A 22173-nucleotide genomic window follows, 5' to 3' on the forward strand; every position below is an offset into this window, starting at 1 on the left:
CCATATCCAATATACTATGTGACCTAGATTAATAACCATAATATATCTATAAGCAGAAAGAACTAAACATTCAAACCATTGTAAAGTAAAATAGTATCCAAGACTTATACACTGTAATAAATGTAATAATATTAGAATACCGTGTACCATTCATTAATGCTGATGCCAGGAATTTTGGAGATGTACACAGTGTAATCTTTTGAAATAGACTTCTTTTAAAAAGTCTTGAAAGTTTAATTAAACCACCAAGAAAGGATAGAACATTTACACTGGTGGCAGCGCCACCCACCCCCCGAAATACGTGACACGTATAAACACAGTGCCAACGTAAGTGACACGCATACCTACATTACTCGTCGAGTAATTCGAGTGTTGAAGGACGAAGTGACTTTGTGTACTTTTTCAAAGCACTACAATTGAGTAGTAGTTCGCTACTGACGAGTAGCCATAACAAAAGTGCATCAGTTGCCGCTACCCAACAACTCAGCACAATTGTGATCTGTCACAATTAACCCCGCTATAACGAACATTGGACGTGCGACTCATCCCAGTAAAGATATTCACCGCGGTGCCAAATCTACAGAAGCGGGAAGTCAAGGTCTCCCATCTAACTGACAGATCACCCCTGCTACCATCCCCTTTGGCACCCCCCCACCTCCAACGGGTCCAACTACACACCCGGCTCTCTACATCATCCCAAGACCACCTAGCTGATTCAACGGTCTGCTGTGCAAGTAACTCTTCCAGTCAAACCTTTAAAACCATTGTTTTGTCCTTTTTAGCTACACCATATAAATATAAATATATATATATATATATATATATATATATATATATTTACATATATAAATACGTGTATGTGCATGCATATTCTTATATTCTCAGAATACTTCATCTCGGATTTCAATTTTCTTTGAAAGTGAGCTAGCAAAAAAAAAATTATATATAGACATACACTAATTATAGACTAATATTTTAGGTTGATCTTCATCAACGTCACAATCCCCTTGCTCTATAGAACATTTACACGGGAACCACCTACGGAACCATGAACAAGTAATATACCTTTTTTTTTTTGTTCATATGTATTTGTATATTGTCTTTCTTTCATGATTGATTACATGTACGGCAATAGTAACGATGTCGTACAATACCCGATCACGTTCTGCGGCAAGGAACCTAGTCGAATCAGTAGATCATAGCTTTCTGACCATAGACGGCTCCGAAGGAGCACAGGAAGCTGATCCCCCCCCCCCCCCGACTCCCCCCATACTAACAATACCGCCCTACCGGCAAATCATAGCCATATGGACCCAACTACATCCCAGGCTAATAACCAACCCAGTACCCAACATACGCCCACCCATCGTCCTAGACCAAACTCCCCCCCTCCAAACCCCCCTACCCAAATCCATAACCACTATACCCTCTCAACCACAAATCCTGATATCCCCACTTTTTCGAAAGCAAGTGGCATCACCATCACTGACTACATCGCAGCATGCGAAGTCCACTTTGCTAACAATAATATAACCCAAGACAAGCACAAATAACTATTCTCAACAACCACATACAGCCAAGGGACGACTACAAAGATCTCTCCCGTCTCTTAGAATCTAAGCTAGAATCTAACATCACATACACACAATATTGCACTGAACTTCAGAAACTTTTCAGCGACAGACCTCAAAATAATTTTCATTTTCTATTCAAATTCATGGAGTTCATGCGCAACCCCCCACCCTCCTCCTCCTTCCACTCTATCGTGGCACAGGTAGCCGAAGTCTCAAAGACAATCAGAGCTTCACTCAATAACCCCTCCCCATGGGTATCACAGAATAACCAAGGTGTGAACTATGTCAAAGGAGAGGATGTCGCAAACCTCCTCGAACTTGCTATGTTTTTCATGGCCCTCCCCATCAAGTGTGAAAGAGAGGCCCAACGAGTTGACATTGACATAAATGACACTTCTCCGTCCAAATACATCCTTGACATTACAGACAAATGTGGAATTGATAGATTCAGCAATGCTCAACCAGCCAGAATAAACACAATATCCTCCGTAAACAACACCCCAATCCCCCCTTACCCCCGCAACCCAAGAGTCCCTATAAATAACCTCAGCCCCATTTGGTGCGATATCCACAAATCAAATTCTCACAACACCTGGGATTGCAGACAACGCCCTAGACAAAGTACGATGTGTTCTCTTCATAACGCAACATTCCATTCAGACGCAGAATGCAAAGCCCAAAGGGCCCATTTGTAGTTTTGTTAACCAGATTGACCTTCAATTGTTAATAAATAGAAAACTCCGGCTTTGGAGTTTATCTCGCCCGCATTAAGTCCTCCTTATGTAACCAACAACCCTTTCCCACGGTTACATAAATGGCGGCAGCGGTGCTCCCACGCCCTGAATAGAAACGCCGTCCTCAGCCATACAACCAAGGTTACACAACCAATCCAACTGGCGAGCGGTATTCTCATTCCAAACTCCGAAGAGACAAGCCTATCTTATACCAAGAAACACTGGTTACACTCGCGCCTACCACAGAAGGCTGAATAAAATCTTCAGCCAACCAGCCACGCCTACCATTCAGAAGGAACAGACCACGGTCTACGAAGAAGAAATCGTCTATCTTCGACTTCTCAAGCTCCCAGAATAAAAGAATCAAGCCACTTGATTCTATTCAGCTCCATGCAAACCGGCCACGCCTACAGCTCAGAAGAACACTGTCCACGAAGCAGACATCGCTTCGTCAGCAAGCTTTCCAAGCAAGCGACACGTCTACACAACACCCCTCCACCAACCACTCCCTTCGAGACGACAGTCTGAATTCTAAGATTGCATCAATCTTAGAATCGGTGGTGAAATCGAAGGCTTTCGATTTTAAACCACCTGGTCATCCATCCCGTGCCCCAGTGAGCTACCCAGCGCCGGAAGACCACACACTCTGCACCGACTCCATTGCATCTCTACATACGATAGCCACGGTGAGAGCTGTGACAGAGTCCCACGTAGATGAAGATAGGCTTCTGGAGGAGTTACGTGACTCAGCTAGGACTGACCCAGACTACGTCCAATTGTATCGCTGTATGACGTCCGGATTCCCCTCGGACCGCTAAGCCCTTCCTAGGCCCTTGCTCCCATACTGGAAAATTCGGGATAACCTCCATCCCGATGGTGACCTCGTCCTCTACGGTATGAGAATTGTGGTTCCTAACGCCCTTCGCCGCCGCATCCTGGCCCGTCTTCATGATAGCCTTAGGGGGGTGGAGGCGACAAAACGCCGGGCAGGTCAAACCGTCTTCTGGCCAGGCATAAATTCGGACATTGCAAACACGGTCCAGTCGTGTGAACCCTGCCAGTATCTCCAACCTAGCCAGCAGAAGGAACCCATACTCAGCAACGACCACCCAACAAGGCCCTTTGAGTCGGTCTCAGCGGACTTCTTCTCCGTTGCAGGCAAGTCATTCCTTGTCATCGCTGACAGACTCTCCGGCTGGCCTGTGGTCGTCCCTTGCAAAGGCGATACGACGTCGTCCAACACCATCCGCATGTTCTGCAACTACTTCCGGGAGGTTGGTGTCCCCCTCCTCTTGCGAACAGACGGAGGCCTCCAGTTCACCAGCCAGGAGTTCAGGAGCTTTGCAGCACGATGGGGTGTCACATCACCTCACTACCCGCAATCCAATGGCCATGCCGAGGCCGCCGTGAAGGCCATCAAGCACCTCATCCTCAAGGTGGCCCCTTCAGGCAACATAGATTGCGAGGAATTCGACCGAGGCCTCCTGGAACTTCGGAACACTCCCAACTTCACTGGTCGTTCCCCAGCTCAGGTGTTATATGGCCACCCCCTCCGCTCCTGCGTTCCGGCCCACCCAGATGCTTTCTCCACGGAGTGGCAGACCAAAGCGGAGGAATGCGACCGCCGCGCAGCAACCCAGGCCAAGGATGCTGCAGATCGGTATGACAGCCATGCACATGAACTCTCCAGGCTGCACGTCGGCCAGCACGTTCGGATCCAGGACCCGAAGACCCACCGCTGGGACAAGGCCGGCATTGTCATGCGCGTTGGCAAAGCCAGGACCTATGAAATACGCACCACAAGTGGCAGCGTGTTGCAGCGTAACCGCCACTTCTTGCGCCCTGTCACCTGCACCCCTTCCCATCCACACGAGGCCCATAGCGAGGACCCACCTGCTGATTTGCGTCGCTCCAAGAGACTCCAGCGCAGATTGTCCGCCCGTGACTTAAGTCTGCGGGCGCGAAAGGGGGAGGGGAGGTGTGGGTTATTGATATCCCCGTCTGGCGACATGTGGCAACTCGCATGCCCGGGGTAGGCATGCATGGTGCTTAGCAACAGTGCTTGAGTGAGAGACCGTATAGGGACGCGGAGTTACGCGTGGGCGCTATATTGAAATACGTTATTCTAGTGTATCTTCTTGTAACTGTATTAACATTAAGGCTGAATGTACTTAAGAACATACAGTGTGTATTATTAGCTCTCGACCAACACACACACATCCCATTTTATCAGATTCTCTCTATCAGTAAATTCTATGCCTTTCATGATTCTGTAAATAACTATCAAATCTCCTCTCTCTCTTCTTTGCTCTAGTGTCTGTAGTTCAAGTTTTGCTAGTCTCTCTTCATATGATAGTTTTGAGAGTGTTGGTGCCAATTTTGTAATTACTCTTTGTATTCTTTCAATTTTTTTTATACATTTTTTTTGTACTTGGTGACCATATCGTTGCTGCATATTCCAGTCTTCGTCTTATCAGGGTGATTAGAATTTTCTTCACCATTTCTTCATCCAGGTATGTAAATGCAACTTTGATTGTTCTTATAAAATTATAAGTTTCTCCAAAAATCTTATATGTTTCTCAGGTGACATATTGTTCATAACAATGACTCCCAGGTCCTTCTCATTTTCTACTTTTTTTATTCCTTCTTCTCCCAATTTATATGATCCTGTTATTTTATTTTTGCTTTTTCCAAATTCCATTATACTACACTTTTTTGTATTGAACTCCATCTCCCACTTCCTACTCCATTCCTGTACTTTATTTAGATCACTCTGTAGTGATTCACAATCTTCCGTGTTCACTCTTTTCAGTAGTTTTGCATCATCTGCAAAGAAGCTCATATAGCTTTCAATTCCTTCATCCATATCATTAATATATATAGCAAACATTATTGGGGCCAGAACTGTTCCTTGCGGAACACGCCTTATTACTTCATCCTATTTTGAGTGTTTGTCTCTTATCACTACTCTCATTTTCCTTTCTTGCAAAAAGTCTTCCATCCAATTAAGCAGTTTGCCCTGTATTCCTCCTTCAGTTTCTAATTTCTTAAGCAACTTCTTATGTGGTACTTTGTCAAAAGCTTTTTTTAGGTCTAGAAATGCACAATCAGCCCATCCATCTCTTTCTTGTATTATATCTATTAGCCTTGAATAGAAACATATCAAATTGGTGACGCATGATTGTCCTTGTCTGAATCCAAATTGCCTTGGATTTAACACGTTTTTTTTTTTTTTTAAATATTTTACCCATCTACTTTTGACAACTCTTTCACAAATTGTTGCTATTGTACTTGTTAGAGAGACTGGTCTATAGTTGGTAGGGTCTTCTTTATTTCCTCCTTTATATATAGGTACTATATTTGCTTTTTTCCAATCTTCTGAAACTTTTCCTTCTTTCAATGAACTGTTTATTAGGCTAAGTATTTTGTCTGTTAATTCATTCATGCATTCTCTCAAAATCCAGTTTGCCATTTCATCTGGTCCATGCGATTTTCTGACATCGAGATTACTCAAGTGTTTCATTATTTCATTCCTTGATACTTCTATCTCTTTCATAGGGGGGACTTTCTCCTCCCATTCGATATCTCTAGGTTGTATATTCTCCCTTGTAATCACCGATTTAAAATGCTTGTTCATAATTTCTGCTATTTCTATTTCCTCTGTGTATTCAACTCCTCCTTGTCGTAGTTTCTGTAATTCTTGTTTATTTTTCAGTTTGTTGTTTACAAATCTGTAGAATAGTTTTGGTTGATCTTTACATTTTTCTATGACATCTTCATATTTTCTCTTTTCTTCTCTGCACACTTGTACATATTGATTTCTATAAGTAGTATATATTTTCCATTTTTCATGTCTTTTGTGTTTTTTCCATTTAATCCAAGCTTTATCCCTTTTGTCTTTTAACTCCCTACATCTTTTGTTGTACCAGCACTTTACATATTCTTTTTCTTGCTTTTGTTTTGGCACATACTTTTCCACTCACTCCTTTATAAATTTTATCAAAATATTCCATTTCTCTTCTATTATTGTTTCCTCCTTGTGTATTCTTTCCCAGTCAGCTTTTTGAAAGAATTCTTTTATTTTATCAAAATTTGTTTTTTCATACACCAATCTTCCCTCTCTATATTGTTTGTTTTTCCATGTATTTTTCCTTATTTAGTTCCAGTTCAACCAATATGTGGTCATTTTTACTTATTGATGTCTTATATTCAATCTTGTCTACTATTTCAGGTTCTGATGTGATCATTAGGTCCAATCTCGATAGTTCTTCCTCATATCTCTACCTAGTATTCTCTTGTATCCATTACGTCATTGTATGTTCTATAATCATATCAAGTAGTACATTTCCCCATAGGTCGTCTCCACCCTTCACCGTCATCTCTTCCCAGCAGATTTGTTTACAATTAAAGTCACCCATTATAACCATTCTTCATCCATCTTCTATTATCTTATTAAGTGTTATCCTTGTGTCTTCTAACATATTTTTGTGTTCGCTCTTCCCATGAAGCCGTTTTAGGAGGCGCATAATTTACCACAAACTTCTTGCTCTTCTCATCCTTGTCCTCCACTTCCATCATAATCATCTCTATTCTATTCTTTCCATATGTGACATTCCTCACATATATATCCTTCTTAGTCAGGAACATAACTCCACCCCCTTGTTTTACCTCTCTGTTTCTAATCTAATAATTATATACATCATGTCCTACACTGTCTGTACAATTCCCATTATGTCCGGTTCTTTTTCCTTCATGTAATCATTTAGTTCGTTCAAGCCTGTTATTAATCCATCTATATTTGTGTAAGACACTTTTAATTTTCTGCTAGTTCCATCGTGTTTTCTGATTCCCTTCCGTTTTTCTCTTCTATGAACCATTTCCTCACTATTTCTTTCCTTATTTCTGGTTCATCTTGTTGAACTACTTCTAATATGTTATTTACATTTTTCCTTTTCTTCCTTTATTCTTGTGGTCATTATCTTATTTAGTGTCGTCACTCAGGTCAGGTCATCCGGGTAGCTGCTTTAATTAGTGATATGGCGAGTGGTTGTGTTACCGTGTTCAGCGCCGATGAGGTATAATCTTTACTTAGTAGAATTGAAGCCTTGGAGGATGCTGTAAAGTGCCTTAAAGAGGAGAATCGAGTTCTCCGCTCGAAGGCCCAAAATACGGAAGACAAAACTAGCTATGAGCTTGGAAGGAAAACGACGAAAAACAAGATGCGGATTAGTGGAAAAAAGTCCTCACCAGCCCCGCTCGCTTGTAAGAACTCGTTTCAAGTTCTAGCGAATCTGCAGGAAGAAGAAGCAAATGAAACTCAAGAGAAGAAGGTAAGCTTTTGGTTGTAGGAGACAGTCAGGTGAGGTACTTAGACAGGGCTTTCTGCGATAAAGGTAGGAAACATAGGACGCAGGTGTGTTTCCCCGGCGTGGTACATTATGGGGATATCGATTCAAGAGCCATTGCTCTTCTTTCAGAATTCCCCGTACTTACCGCGTCCCGACAACTGACTGATCCTCAACCAGTAGAAAGTACAATCTATCATCATATTGATACAGGTGATTCTTTCCCTATCCTTTAAAGTAAGGCCATTGACAGGTGAGAAGCTCAAAGCGGCAAAGGATGAATTTAAATTTTTGCTTAATGCAGGGATCATACGACGCTCCAACTCACCTTGGGCGTCCCCACTTCATTTGGTTCCCAAGAAAGAACCACATTCCTGGAGACCTTGCGGAGATTACCGAGGTCTAAACAATGTAACTGTAAATGACAAATATCCCATACCACACTTGCGCTCTCTCACCATGTTACTTAAGAATAAGGTTATATTCACTAAGTTAGACTTACAACGTGCATATCTGCAGATTCCTGTAGCTGAACAAGACATTCCTAAGACTGCGATATGCACGCCCTTTAGTTTGTTTGAATTCTTGTACATGCCCTTTGGATTAAAAATGCCGGGGCCACATTTCAGCGCTTTATAGATACTCTCTTAGCTAACGTAAACAACACGTTTACGTACCCTTGAAGAACATATTTCAGATGTTCAAACTGTTCTTTCCATTTTGGCTCAGCATAACATGCGACTTTCTCTCGAGAAATGTCAATTCTTCAAGTCAAACCTTACCTTTCTCGGTTACGAGATTAGCTCACAAGGGATTAAGCCACCTGAAGACCGTACCACGGCCATTTCCGATTTCCCTTTGCCTCAGATTTCACAGGCTTTGCGCCGTTTCATGGGTATGATAATTTTTTTCAGACCATGATTCCTAATTTTGCAACCGTAGCCTATTCCCTTACTGAGCTTCTTAAACAATATCCTTCTTCAAAGTGTCTCACTTGGACTGACGCAGCAAAGCACTCCTTCAGTAATTTGAAGCAAGCCTTACTGAACTGTCCAACCTTAGCTTACCCTTCCCTAATACCGACAAACTACCAACTCGTGACTGACAGTTCAAGCCTAGCCGTTGGCGCCGCTCTCTATCAAGTTATAGACGGCGAGCCAACGCCCGTAGGTTTTTACTGGAAGAAACTCTCGGACACACAACGTACCTATTCCATCTACGACCGCGAGTTATTGGCTGCTTACCTCGCAGTTTTGCATTTCAGGACTCTCATTGATGGACATACCGTTACCCTATTTCTTGACCACAAGCCCCTCGTAGCTGCCTTTTACTCTAAATATCTTGCTAAAACTGACAGACAACAACGAAAACTCTCTGTTCTTTCTGAATACGTTTTCTCAGTCGAGTATATCCGCGGCGACAATAATGTCATCGCTGATTGCTTATCTCGCACGTCGTGCGCTGTTAAACTCGACGCTTTTGACTTAAGTGGCATCGCTCAAAGTCAGATAACAGATGACGAACCGGAAACTTTCTAGCCTAGATTCTCTAAATTAACTTTACCCTCTGATTTGACACTCTGGTGTGATACCTCTACTAAGACTCCTCGACCTTTTGTTCCATTACCCTTACGTAATGACGTAGTCTCTTCTTTGCATAACCTTTCTCATCCTGGTGCCTTGGCATCATGACGCGCTCGTGCCCTACTTCCCGATACATTGTTGCCAGGCGGGAAAAAGACTAGACAAAACAATACATGCAAACATCTCTAGGTATATACATAAGAATATACAGAAACAAGAGGACAATTACATATAATGAGGAATATGCATGTAGCGTACGCCTAATGACGTATATATAATCGGTTATATAATTGTGTATAGGACACTTATATAATGTAATGGCTACATAGGCTTACTTATACAATACATTTACAAGAAATATATGTTGATATTAAGTACTCATGTATAACAAAGAAGTATTACATATACAATAAAGGAGATACATATACAATAAAGGAGATACATATACAATAAGTATATACAAATATTAAGTAAGAAAGGGCTTGCCACATGCCTACTTTGTTCATTAGATCTATACCACATAAATCATTACAGTGTGAATCAGTAAAAAAAAAAGTCTATGCTTTGTACTATAGTTATTAAATCTCACTACAAGATCAACTTGACCTTTTACCTTTATTTGGAAGATGGAGTCATTTTAACATTTAGTACTTTTATCCAATTTTTACTTAACAGTGAAACACATGAACCAGAATCTATTTCTAAAGGTATAGATTTACCATTTAACACAAACTTGTACATTTCTGGTTTAACAGATTTTATACAATTACAAGAAACTTTCAGCAACATGCCTTTATCAACAACATTATAAGCACTACACTAGTGTTCTTTATGCACTGGTTCAGGTTCAGAAACTGATTATACGTTTTTATTTTTAAAACTTTTAGAGCTATTTTGCTTGTATGCATCATTTTGCTTAATTCTAAATGACCCTAGCGACAACACAAAAGTGACGTTACAAGTCTTTAAACCTACAAAAAGAACTTGGATGCGGGAAACCACAATGCTTACACTTTGACGTAGTCTTGCTGTGCACTTTGTGCACAGTTGCACCTAATGAGCTGGAATTAGCCATCTCTCCTTCCCCCATGTGAGCTTTTTCAAGCGACAGAACGCGTTCTAGGAGTGTTGAAGATATCAATGCTTCTAGTTTCAGCTCTTCGACAAGTAGATATTTGAAGTATATGGTTCACTATCTATCACCATACACAGTTGGTTTCGCAGCCTGGCATCAAACGTGGTACCAAAGTTGCAATCCTTAGCCAGTCTCTTCAGGTCTGCATAGAGCTCTTTCACAGTTTCTTTTTCAACTTTACGTCGTTGTTGAAAAGAACACAAGCTTCGGTGATATGATGGCTTTGTAATGAAGTGGTTTTTCATTAATTCAATCAGCTCATCACATGTATTCGTAGTTGGCATGTCTGGTGCAGTCAAGTTTGCTAAAATTCCAAACATTTCTGTGCCTATGCACACAAACAGCTGATTTTTCTTCTTGCCAGCATCAGTTGTATCCTGTGTTGCTACATGGGCTTCAAACAAAGCCAAGTAGACATCAAAAAGGAGTTCTTCAAGGTTAAACGGTCCAATCTTGATTGAAGATGCCATCGTCACTGGTCTGGGTTCTTGGCTAGAAAACTTTCAGACAACTTTAGGTAATCGTAAACCTTTCTCCTCTCTAATAGAACAAACAAACAAACAAACAAACAAACAAACAAACAAACAAACAAACAAACAAACAAACAAACAAACAAACAAACAAACACACAAACAAACAAACAAACAAACAAACAAACAAACAAACAAACAAACAAACAAACAAACAAACAAACAAACAAACAAACAAACAAACCAGTGATGTTCGGTGCTGTGTAACAGGAGGCAATATAAGCAAAGGCACCTACACTCTGTGTGGTCACCTTTAGCATAGCCTAAAACCCAGGCGTCATGACGCACGTAATGGGACCTTTCGCAGTGAGCGATTTGATACCAGACACCGCCAGATTTTGCAATTCTTGCCGGAAAATAAATACTTTTTTGGGCAAGTTTTATAAGCTTACAGAAGTGTATCGTTGTACATTATTGTGTCTGAAATTTAAGTAAATTAATTTCATGATTGCAAACGGCATATATCATTGTTTGAGCCTCTATTTATAATTACAGATGATATTCGTAAAACAGCCTATAATTGTATCAAGACAAGCAATTTGTCATTTTCTACCGACTTCAATGAACGTATACTGATATATACTTTCATTTGAATGCACCAAGCAATAGGCAAATCCATGTAATGTATATAAAATATAATTTTGCATCGAAGACTTAATTTTTCCGGTATTATTAACATTTGTCTTTCTCTTACTTTTTCTTGAATCTGACGTGCAGTCTGCCACGGCACACGTAAAATTTGTCATATTTGTTTGAAAATAGCTCCCAGCAGATCTAAGAGGCTATTCTTTACACAAACGTCGCTCACTTCGTACGTCCGCCACCACTGTTGTTATCTTTTATCTCACTGATTGTCTTCATATACAGGACGTGACAGTGATATCCATTATTTTTCAACACTCTCAGATAAAATGCACAAACCGAAATCAACATCCTCTTATTTTTACTGCTCATACTTCAGTAAAAATAATTACCTATTTTTTGTTTTACCCTATAATTAAATTAACAAAGCCAGTAAGTAAAGATTATAACATTAAGAGTCATGTTTTTAATTTTGAATACATTTATGCAGCAATTTATGTCGTATATTTTTTTAAATATCGGTGTCCAAATTAGCTAAGTCACCCCTTTGCCTCGTGAAATCCGAGACAATTGACTCGAGCCTGACTGCGAAAGGTCCCATTGAAGGAAGCTGGCCTAAACCACCAGAAAACACATTTTGATCCTCGTCGCCATTGTTTTATCTTAGTTTTTCCGTGCGTGCCAATCAGTTTATTTGTAAATATCCATACATTAGTAAGGGTAAACTAAACGCATGCTTCCGACCAGGCCCGTGCAGAGGGAGGGTGCTGGGGGTGCCCGAGCACCTGCCCCTTTGCCCTGTGCCCCAAAAGTGCCCTTCACAAAAATATATAAAAATGAATGACAAATTATTTCTCACAGGCTTTTTCCATTTTCTTACCATTCAGAAATTATAATGTGGAAAATGGTGTTACTCTAGGTATTGGGTGAACGGAAAAGAGGAAGAGAACTCAAAGGACATCTATTCATGTCTTTTAGCATTTAAATCCCAGCGAAGAGCCTTAACATTGTTCGTCACTATAAAAAGAACCCTTGAAACTTTATTAGTACTATTTAACTGTGACTCATCATAAAACTTACATGCTGTAGCTTTCCCTGTCACTATGACTCAGATTCGGTGCTTACTAGTCACTGACGCAGATTCAGCTTCAAATGCCCCCTTTAGACACAGTACAAGTCGTGTTTGAGAATATTTCTGGACCTTCGATATATAATCTCTGAGACAGCTAACAGCTATATACGATACTTCATTTCCTTTCGGAATCTCCTATGCAGTTAACCCAAGTCTTTGGTAAGGTTTTTCTGTGCGCTAAAAATATTCAAACACTCGTTGAAATAAAAAAAAAACTATTTCAACCGTAGATAAAACCCACCTTATCTCGTGTTATCACTCTAACCGAAGAGGTGAACGGAAATTTTGCCATTAACATGTGAGATTTGGTAAATATTTACTAGGGGGTGGAATACCAATTTTAAACAATTCAAAACCCTAAATTACCCATTTCATTATAAGATGTAGTTTTCCCTCGAGGAATTCGTAAAACCCCACTTCATTACAATTGGAAAGAAACATTACTAGAGAGACGTGGCTGCTCATTGCTCGACACTATCATATAGCATTTTTTTCCAAACTTTCTAAAGATAAACTCAAACAGCTATATACGATACTTCATTTCCTTTCAGAATCTCCTATGCAGTCTCACTCGCCGCTAGAGGGCCAACGCAAGCAGACCTATAGAGAGAGCTCTACCGATTTCGGAAAAATTCCAGAATCTACGCTGCAACCAGCCACCAGCAGTCGCAGAGAACCATATAAAGGTACAGTGCATAGCCAGACAAAATTTGGGAATCCGTGGTGCTTGGACTTAGGCTGTAGAATTGGGAAAAGTTCAGTCCTACCTGGCCAAACATTCCCTGTCAGGGGTTGCCATTGTTGCGCATGCGCACTGGTGCTGGTGTGACGTAGATATGTCACATCAACCACCACAGTAATTTTACGTCACACCCTGGAGCCCAATCTGCTTACCTACCAAGGTAGGCAGCATGGAACCTTCTGGCCCAATCTCCCTCGAGGCCATTGAGGCCGACCTAGCACTGAGCGATGAGGATGAGATGAGTGAGGAAGACAGTCACTGGCCACGGCTACCTGGACACGAACTCCGTGACCCACTAGTTCTAATGACTGTGACTGCGTGTGTGTCTGCGCTAGACACGTCACGCTCCCTTAACTACTCCCAAACGTTCCATAACCCACACCTTGGACAGCAGCAGTGCGCCTTCTTCCCCTGCTGCCAAATCCTCAAAACTATTTGAGACATCTACTGCCCAGGGGGAGCATACCTACATCAGACCGCAGTGATCCACGTCCTGTAGCACAGGAGGCACCCACAAGGGGGACTTCATCGCTGCGTGACCCTCCACCCCCAGCATTTGCTCCCAGGGCTGACTACATAAAGTTCCGTTTCAAGACCAACCCCTCAGTGGACATAAAGCTTCGTTGGCTGAATGAAATAAACAAAGCCTTCAAACTTGACCGTAAACTGGCTGAGGTGAAGATGGCAGCAATTACATCTCAGCTTGTTTACATCTCTCGTAACCGCATAGATATTGTCAACAGTGTTACGAAAGGAGAGGTACTGTCCATCTATCTTGAGGCTCAGGACTCATAGGAAAGGCCTCGCAAATATCCCACATACCTCTTAACACGTTATCCGGTCAACATTGAACCAGCCTTGGCCAAAGATCTGCCGGGCACCCACTCAGTCCGACGATTCCACCAGAATGGCATACCCATCAATCGCCTGGTAGTGACTTGGAGCCTTATAGAGCCACCACCACCGAGTGTCTACTTCAGTTTCCTTTCATGTCTACCACCCTGTGAACTTCGCAGGATGAAGGACGAGCAGCCATGGTGTTTCCGGTGCTGGGGCATCGGTCATATCTCACGGTATTGCGCCGCGACCGAACGGTGTGCATGATGCTCGGGCCCTCATGACTCCTGCACTTGTTCGCACCGCGCCCCTCCACCAACTGCTGCTACCTCTGACTCGGCTTCATCACAATCCCAGCCTCCCCCACCAGACACCTCGTACTGGAAATGTCCACGATGTCATCAGACAGGGGTCAACGCCCGGCATGGTTGTGCAAAGCGTCAGCAAACCACCAATGTACCGGTTGTTAAACACACGGGTCACACTGAGTCACCACCACCTCCTCCCTCCGTCGGTAACCTCCACTCTACCTCTACTGCCTCCTCGGACTCTAAGCAAGTAGCTGCACTACGCGATGCAGTGGCAGCCCTTAAGACTCGGGTCGCGACAATGACCGCACGTTTCGATGCAATCGAAACGCGCCTGGATAGTTTGGTTAAAAAACAGGTCACATGTGAGGTGACACTGAACTCGTTGGTTGAATCGCAACAGGTAATTATTAACACCAGTAGCACCATCATGGAGAAGATGAATTTTATTGCTGCTAGATTCGGCAATCTAATTGCAACCCCACACAGGGAGTCTCCCCTACGTGACACAACACCCAGTGAACCCCCCCCCACTAACCCCCCCCCCCCCACACACACACACACACCACCACCATTGCCGGCCGAACCACCACCGTTGCTCATACCTTCACAGCCGTCCCCGAACCACCACTTCTTCATCACTTGGTTGCCGATGCCATAGAACTAAAATTCAATAATCAAATGAAGCTACATGTCATCTCATGGAACGCCTGCGGTATCACATACTGGGCCAAACGTACAGCACTTAAAGGGTACGCGCACTGTCACCATCCAGACATTATCTTCACACAGGAAGCATTTATAGGCCTCGCTCCACCAAACAGGGATGCACCTTTGCTCAACCAATACGTATCGTATGTACATCAGATACGAAACGGATTAATTACGTATGTCCACACCACCGTCCAGCATCGCTTCCTTCAAAATTCAATGGACAATAACACGACTTATCAGCTTCCAGAGGGTTGGCTCCGGTACCATAAGGTAATGCAATGTGTAAGCTGCACCGAGCGGCCTGAATCCAGCTACAATTCCATCCCCCACCACCCACGGTATGATTTATCTAGGAGATTTTGATAGTCGACACCCTGCTCTAGGAGATCTCACAGGTATTATAAATCGCAACGGGACTCGACTTCTGGAATGCATTCAACGCAACAGGTTAACTCGCTGGGACACGGCTGGCGCCACACATGCTCGAGGTGGTACCTTGGATCACGTCCTTACGTTTGGATTGGTGGCCTCCCAAGTTCGGTGTTCAACGATTCCGACACTATTCTCCGACCACGTAGCACTCAGCATCCAATACACCCTTTCTACCACGCCAACCCCAGTGCACACCCGTACACGCATCGTACTCCCACCCAAGTACTGTCCCACATATATTTTATACATGACAAACCTCCTACCCACATTTAACCGCCACTGTCTTGAACAGTTATATTCCTCACTCGTTAACGCCACACATACTTTCTACATCCAATACGTCAAAAAGCCACACATCACACGTCATCCGAATACACACACTTGGACACTAGACAACCACATCGTTCAGGCGGAGAGGAAAGCGATGGAGGATGGCCTTGCCTTTTAGAGAAGACCAGGTCCAGAAACTCTACACCAGTATCAACTATCAAGAAATTATTTGGTTGCTCTACAGCGTTGTGTTCAAACGGATTCCTGGAAAAAACTAACAGACAGCATTAACCATTAAACGAGCGTTGGCACCATGTGGCACCTCATGAACAAGGTGGTAAAGAAAAAACATCACAGTGCCCTCCATCACAGTCCTACACAGTTTGCACAAGACCTTGTTGATGCCTAGTCAGCACAGGCACGAACCAGCAACCTCCCACCATACATACACGACGCTCTCTCCACCCACAAAAATTATCGAGCACTCCGACTAGCCTCTGCCTTGTTGAAGACTGATGAAGAAGATGAGGAGATAACCGAACAAGAGCTGCGAAGAGCCCTCGCCAAGGGTAAGGCGACAGCTCCTGGCGATGATGGCATCACCTACGCCGTCCTCCGAGTACTCCTGGACGTACCTGGTAACCCCCTCCTCCAGCTGTATAATCTCTGCTACAACCTGGGATATGTACCACTAGACTGGACTTACAGCACGATAGTACCGATTCCTAAACCTGGCACTGACAAATTCCGACCTGTATCTCTCACCTCTTGTTTTTGTAAAGTATTGGAACGCATTCTTCTATCACGTCTGATGTTCCGGGTACAAGATAAGCTCTCGCCCCGACTGTACGGCTTCCTGCCCCAACGAGGAACGCACCACTGCCTCATGGACATCTGCACACGCCTCTGTCTCACCAGTGTAGTGGCTTTCATTGATTTGAAAAGCGCATTCGACATCGCCAACAGGGACATTATCCACGACCAACTTGTTGACTTTGACATCAAAGGAAATTTACTGAGGTGGATAAGAGGATACCTGCGGAACAGAAACTCACGTGTATTGTTTAAGGGAGCGTACAGCAATACCAGGGAGTTTGAACTCAGTACTCTACAAGGAGAAGTACTCAGTCCATTTTTATTCAATATCCTTATGCATCGCTTTCTCTCTCTGCTTCCTGATATCGACGGTACAACAATCACTTGCTATGCAGACGGCATATGCATTAATTCAAGATCACTACAAGACATGCAACGTTTCCTTCAATTATTTCATCTGTCATCCTCCTCATGCGGGCTGGTCATCTCACCAGAAAAGAGCAGAATTTTATCTTTTCGCCCAGCAAGAACTTTGCCATAATTCACTAGAGGCAACACCATCGTGCCATTGTGCACACAGTACCTTTACCTGGGGGCACCAGTTCGTATCACACCTTCCATCCCAGCAAGACAACGCGTACATCCAATTGTCCAAGACCTGCTAACCCGGCTACAGAGACGACTGACTCCTCTTAGGTGGTTAACCAACAATATTGCTGGAGTGTCCATCCCTGTCGCCAGAACTATATACATCACATTCATTCGATCAGTGGTTGATTACCTCTCTCCCGCACTTTGTCAGCTTTCCAAAACTACTTTGCAACCACTTGAAAAATTCCAAAACCAGGCAATGAGGCTCATCTTGGGCTGCCCTACCTCAACCAGGATCGTCAATATGCAGCAAGAACTTCGTCTACCACCACTTGTAGAGAGAATATACTCAAATGTTACCTACTTCACTATCAAATGCCTGCACTACCCTCACTTATCTCCCCACTTTTGTCACACAATCCAGACCTCGATTGATTTGGCGGAGCCTCGACCTCAGCTTCGTCCCGGTGGCTGCTCACTGGTCCTTAACATAAACACCCGGAGGCTTAACATAAAAATTTTAACGGAGAACGAGGACCCTGGCCTCCCACCTTGGCAGACACCCATGCCAACAGTTACCTATACTTCGACTACCAAGTCCGACCTACCACAGCTCCAGAAACAACTAGCCTTAGAAACTATCGCCGGTCTGTCATCTTCTCTAAATGCGGCCCATCATCTCTTCACTGACGGTTCTTTGCAGGAGGACGGTAGTGCTGGTTGTGCTGTGTATTCCCCCAGCATGGAGCCACCACTAGGGGGCTGGGCAGGCCGTCGACTCCCTAATTCGTCAAGCTCCACGTATTGTGAGTTGTATGGGCTCCTGGACGCTGTTACTTTGCTGACACAGACTGGAGAAAACGGCTTGATCATCTGCGACTCTCAGTCAGCCCTCCGCGCTCTCTCATCTACCAAGGCTGAACACCAACAAGTGGTAACACAAATAATGCGACAACTGGCCACAACTCACGAAAACTCACAGATGGTACACTTCCTGTGGATTCCATCCCATATTGAATTCCTGGGCAATGACACCGCTGATCGGCTAGCAAGGACAGTCTGTAGTATGGATCCACCAGATGCCACTACTACTACTGCCTTCCTACCCTCTTAGGAGCGAATGGTAAGACAAGCTGCCTGCTCCCCTACTCGCCACCGTAGCAATGCTGAGAGGGCTACAAGTGCATTCATTCAACACTACGAGAATTTTCTTCCTCTTCCACATAAGTATAGACGTAGTGGACTTATTGTGAGAAGACACAATGTTGTGAGTGCCCGACTCAGGCTCGGCTACAGACCAGTGTGGCAAGTGGGTGAGACCGAAGGTGTACCGAGGTACTCATCGTGCAGGCTGTGCGACACCCCTAATGCCAACAGTTTAGAGCACTACTGTATTTATTGCCCCACGGTAGCCCCTTTAATACCTCATCGACAATCAGTTCTTGATGTCTGTAAATATTTGCTTGAAGGTGATAAATTAGAATTAATCCTATTGCAACACCCGCACTTTGGTGGATGTTAAACTGTACATAATTAAATCAGTCAGTTATGATTCGGAAATGTCTTAAGTGTCACTAATAATCTGTAAATAGTTATCTTTTGCACTAGGTTTGTTGTTCCCTGAACATAATAACAAGGGATGTCTGTAGTATGGATCTGCCAGCTGCTACTACTATTGGCTTAATACAATTGGATGGAACGGTAAGCTGCCTGCTTCCCTACACGTCACCGTGGTAATGCTGAGAGGGCTTCAAGTGTAACCATCCAACATCACGAGAACGTCCTTCCACTTGCACATGCATACAGACGCAGCGAACTTCTGGTGAGACGACACAATGATGTGAGTGCCCGACGCAAACACGGCTACCGCACGGTGTAGACGGGTGAGACTAGAGAGTTGCCGAGGTACATTTCGTGCAGGCTGCGCTACACCCCATATGCCAACAACTTTGATACCTCATCGACAATTACTTATCTATATATGTAAATATTTACCAGAATGTGATCACTGGATATTTTTTTTTTGTATCACCCGCACTTTAGTGGATGATAAACTATAAATAATTCCGTCAGTTATGATTCGAGAGTGTCCTGTGTGTCACTAGTACTCTGTACATAGCTACACTTTTGTACTAGGTTTGATGCTCTTTGAGCGTAATAAATTTATTAGAAGAAAAAAAAAAAAAAAATCCTATGTAGTCAACCCAAGTCTTTGGTAAGGTTTTTCTGAGCGCCAGAAATATTCAAACACTCGTTGAAATAAAAAATTATTTCAACCGTGGATAAAACCCACCTTATCTCGTATTCTCACTCTAACTGAAGAGGTGAACGGAAATTTTGCCATTAACATGTGAGATTTGGTAAATATTTACTAGGGGGTGGAATACCAATTTTAAACAATCCAAAACCCTAAATTACCCATTTCATTATAAGATGTAGTTTTCCCTCGAGGAATTCGTAAAACCCCCACTTCATTACAATTGGAAGGAAAAATTACTAAAGAGACGTGGATTCTCATTGCTCGACACTATCATATAGCATTTTTTCCCAAACTTTCTTAAGATAAACTCAAACATGTAGTAGTTAAAGATCTTATTGAGCAAGAAGTGCTACACGTAGATGCCTACCACGTAAATTCTCAAGCCTTTATTGATCAAGACGAGAAAGATGAAGAAGTAGAGCCTCCTCCCTCTTCTGGTGCAATTCCTATAGTTACCCCAGATAGAACGGTGATCAATCTAGAGTGAGAAAAAATAAAGTTAGAACGGGAAAAATAGAATTAGAGAGAGAGAAAGAACGTGAAAGAGAATATGAGAGGAGAAAGAACTTGAGTATTTACTCAAATTAGAATTAATAAACAATGAAAAGGAGACCAAAGGTTCATTCCAGTTGCATAAGGAGATCCATTCAGCTCCAAATTTCAATGAGTCAGATCCCGAATACTTTTTTCAGACAATTTGAACGATTAACCCAACATAGAAAATTGCCTCAAGAAGAATGGACATGGCTTATCCAATGAAAGCTAACTGGTACAACCACTAGAGTATTCAGTACTATTGAGGAATATACCTCCTACTCTTTAGAAAAAGAAAGTATATTAAAGGCGTATCACATCACCCCTGAAGCTTACAGACCAAAATCTAGGAATTTTGTAAAGTCTCCCTTTGACACGTAGAATTTGCTTCTGAAAAGCCAAAGCTTTTTAAGTAATGTTTATCTTCCCAGGGGGTAAAATCCTTTAACCAACTAGTTGATCTCATGGTATACGAAGAGTTTAAGAGGCGCATTCCATTCCCTATAGTGTTGTATCTTAGCTATAAGGACGTCTCAAATCTTAATGAGGCGGCCTTACTGGCTGATCAGTTCGCAGTAGTACACAAAACCGTTACTCAATGGGAAAAGCCAATTGTAAATTCATCAGTACATTTCCTTGGCACTCCACATGATAAACTGGTGGGAAAACCCAATAATGTTTTCTATGGATATTGTAATTGTACCGGACATCACATTACCAAATATCACACTGGGAAGACCTAAGCTTTTGATAGGTCTTCGGTAAAGCTAGGTACATACATATAGCAAAGGCTTTTTCCTCTTACACGGGGGGTAGCCAAAAAGAAAAAGGCATAGAAACCACTCCCACCCATTCCATTCCCCACATATTCCACCCCCGTCCACCCTCCTCCCTCCCTCTTATCTTGGCACCTCCTGGATGTCGGTCATCCCTGCATCCTGTCCACTGCCCTGGATCAGAAGCAGTGTCGCAAGACAGCACATTCACAGCAAGGCCGCTTCATAAATTCGGCGACCCCCGCTCTCCGTCCCCTCATGCAGAAAAGGAGAAGACGGGGAGAAATCCCTTCGGGCTGCGTCAATTTTTTTCCCGCATACATACTTCCTCAACCTCCATCCCCCACCCCCTCCCCCTCATGCATCACAACATCATCCATATACATCCCTTCTCCATTCACCCCTATCTTCTGTCCTCTCCCGTCCTTCCTCCACAGACATTCCTCTCTTTTGTAATGCCCCTTTCACCCCATCCATCCATCTCATCCTAGGACGCCCACTCATATTCACTCTTTCCACCTCTGCCTTCCACACTTCTTTTACTAATCTTTCTTCACTTATTCTTTCCATGTGTTCAAACCATCCTAATACTCTTTCATCAACCCTATCTCCCAGCTCCTTTTCCACCCCGTTCTCCTCCTCACCTCCTTATTTCTCACTCTATCTAGCCTAGTAACCCCTCTCATACTTCTCATTCATTTCATCTCAAACACATTCAAACTCCTTCTCTCTTCCTCTCTTATGTTCCATGTTTCTGCCCCATACAGTGCTGTTGGCACAATCACTCCTTCATATAACCTCCTCTTAGCATCTATTCCTAAATGTCTATTTCTCATTACACTTTTTAATCCACCAAGGCATTTACTCGCTTCTCTCAATCTACATTCTACCTCCACCCCCACTCCTCCCTTTCCTGCCACATTCGCACCCAAGTATCTAAAACTTCAGCTTCCTTCTTTCACACACCTTCTCAAACTCTGTCACTAACTTCCTCAATCCCTCCTCTGATCCTGCTACAAACGCAGTGTCGTCAGCAAACAACAACTGGCTTAATTCCCACTTTTCTCCATTTTCTTTAAACATCTCCAACCCTATACCCACTACCCTTGCATTTACCTCTCGCACCACCCCATCCATGTATAGATTGAACAGCCAGGGCGACATAACACATCCCTGACGAAGTCCCACCTTTACCTCAAACCATTCAATCTCTCTCCATTTCTAATTCTAACAAAAGCTCTACTACTCTCATAAAAACTCTTGACTGCTCTTAACAGC

Source organism: Oratosquilla oratoria, chromosome 29 (genome assembly GCF_046742065.1).
Source record: "Oratosquilla oratoria isolate Oo_2021 chromosome 29, ASM4674206v1, whole genome shotgun sequence".
Taxonomy (NCBI): domain Eukaryota; kingdom Metazoa; phylum Arthropoda; class Malacostraca; order Stomatopoda; family Squillidae; genus Oratosquilla; species Oratosquilla oratoria.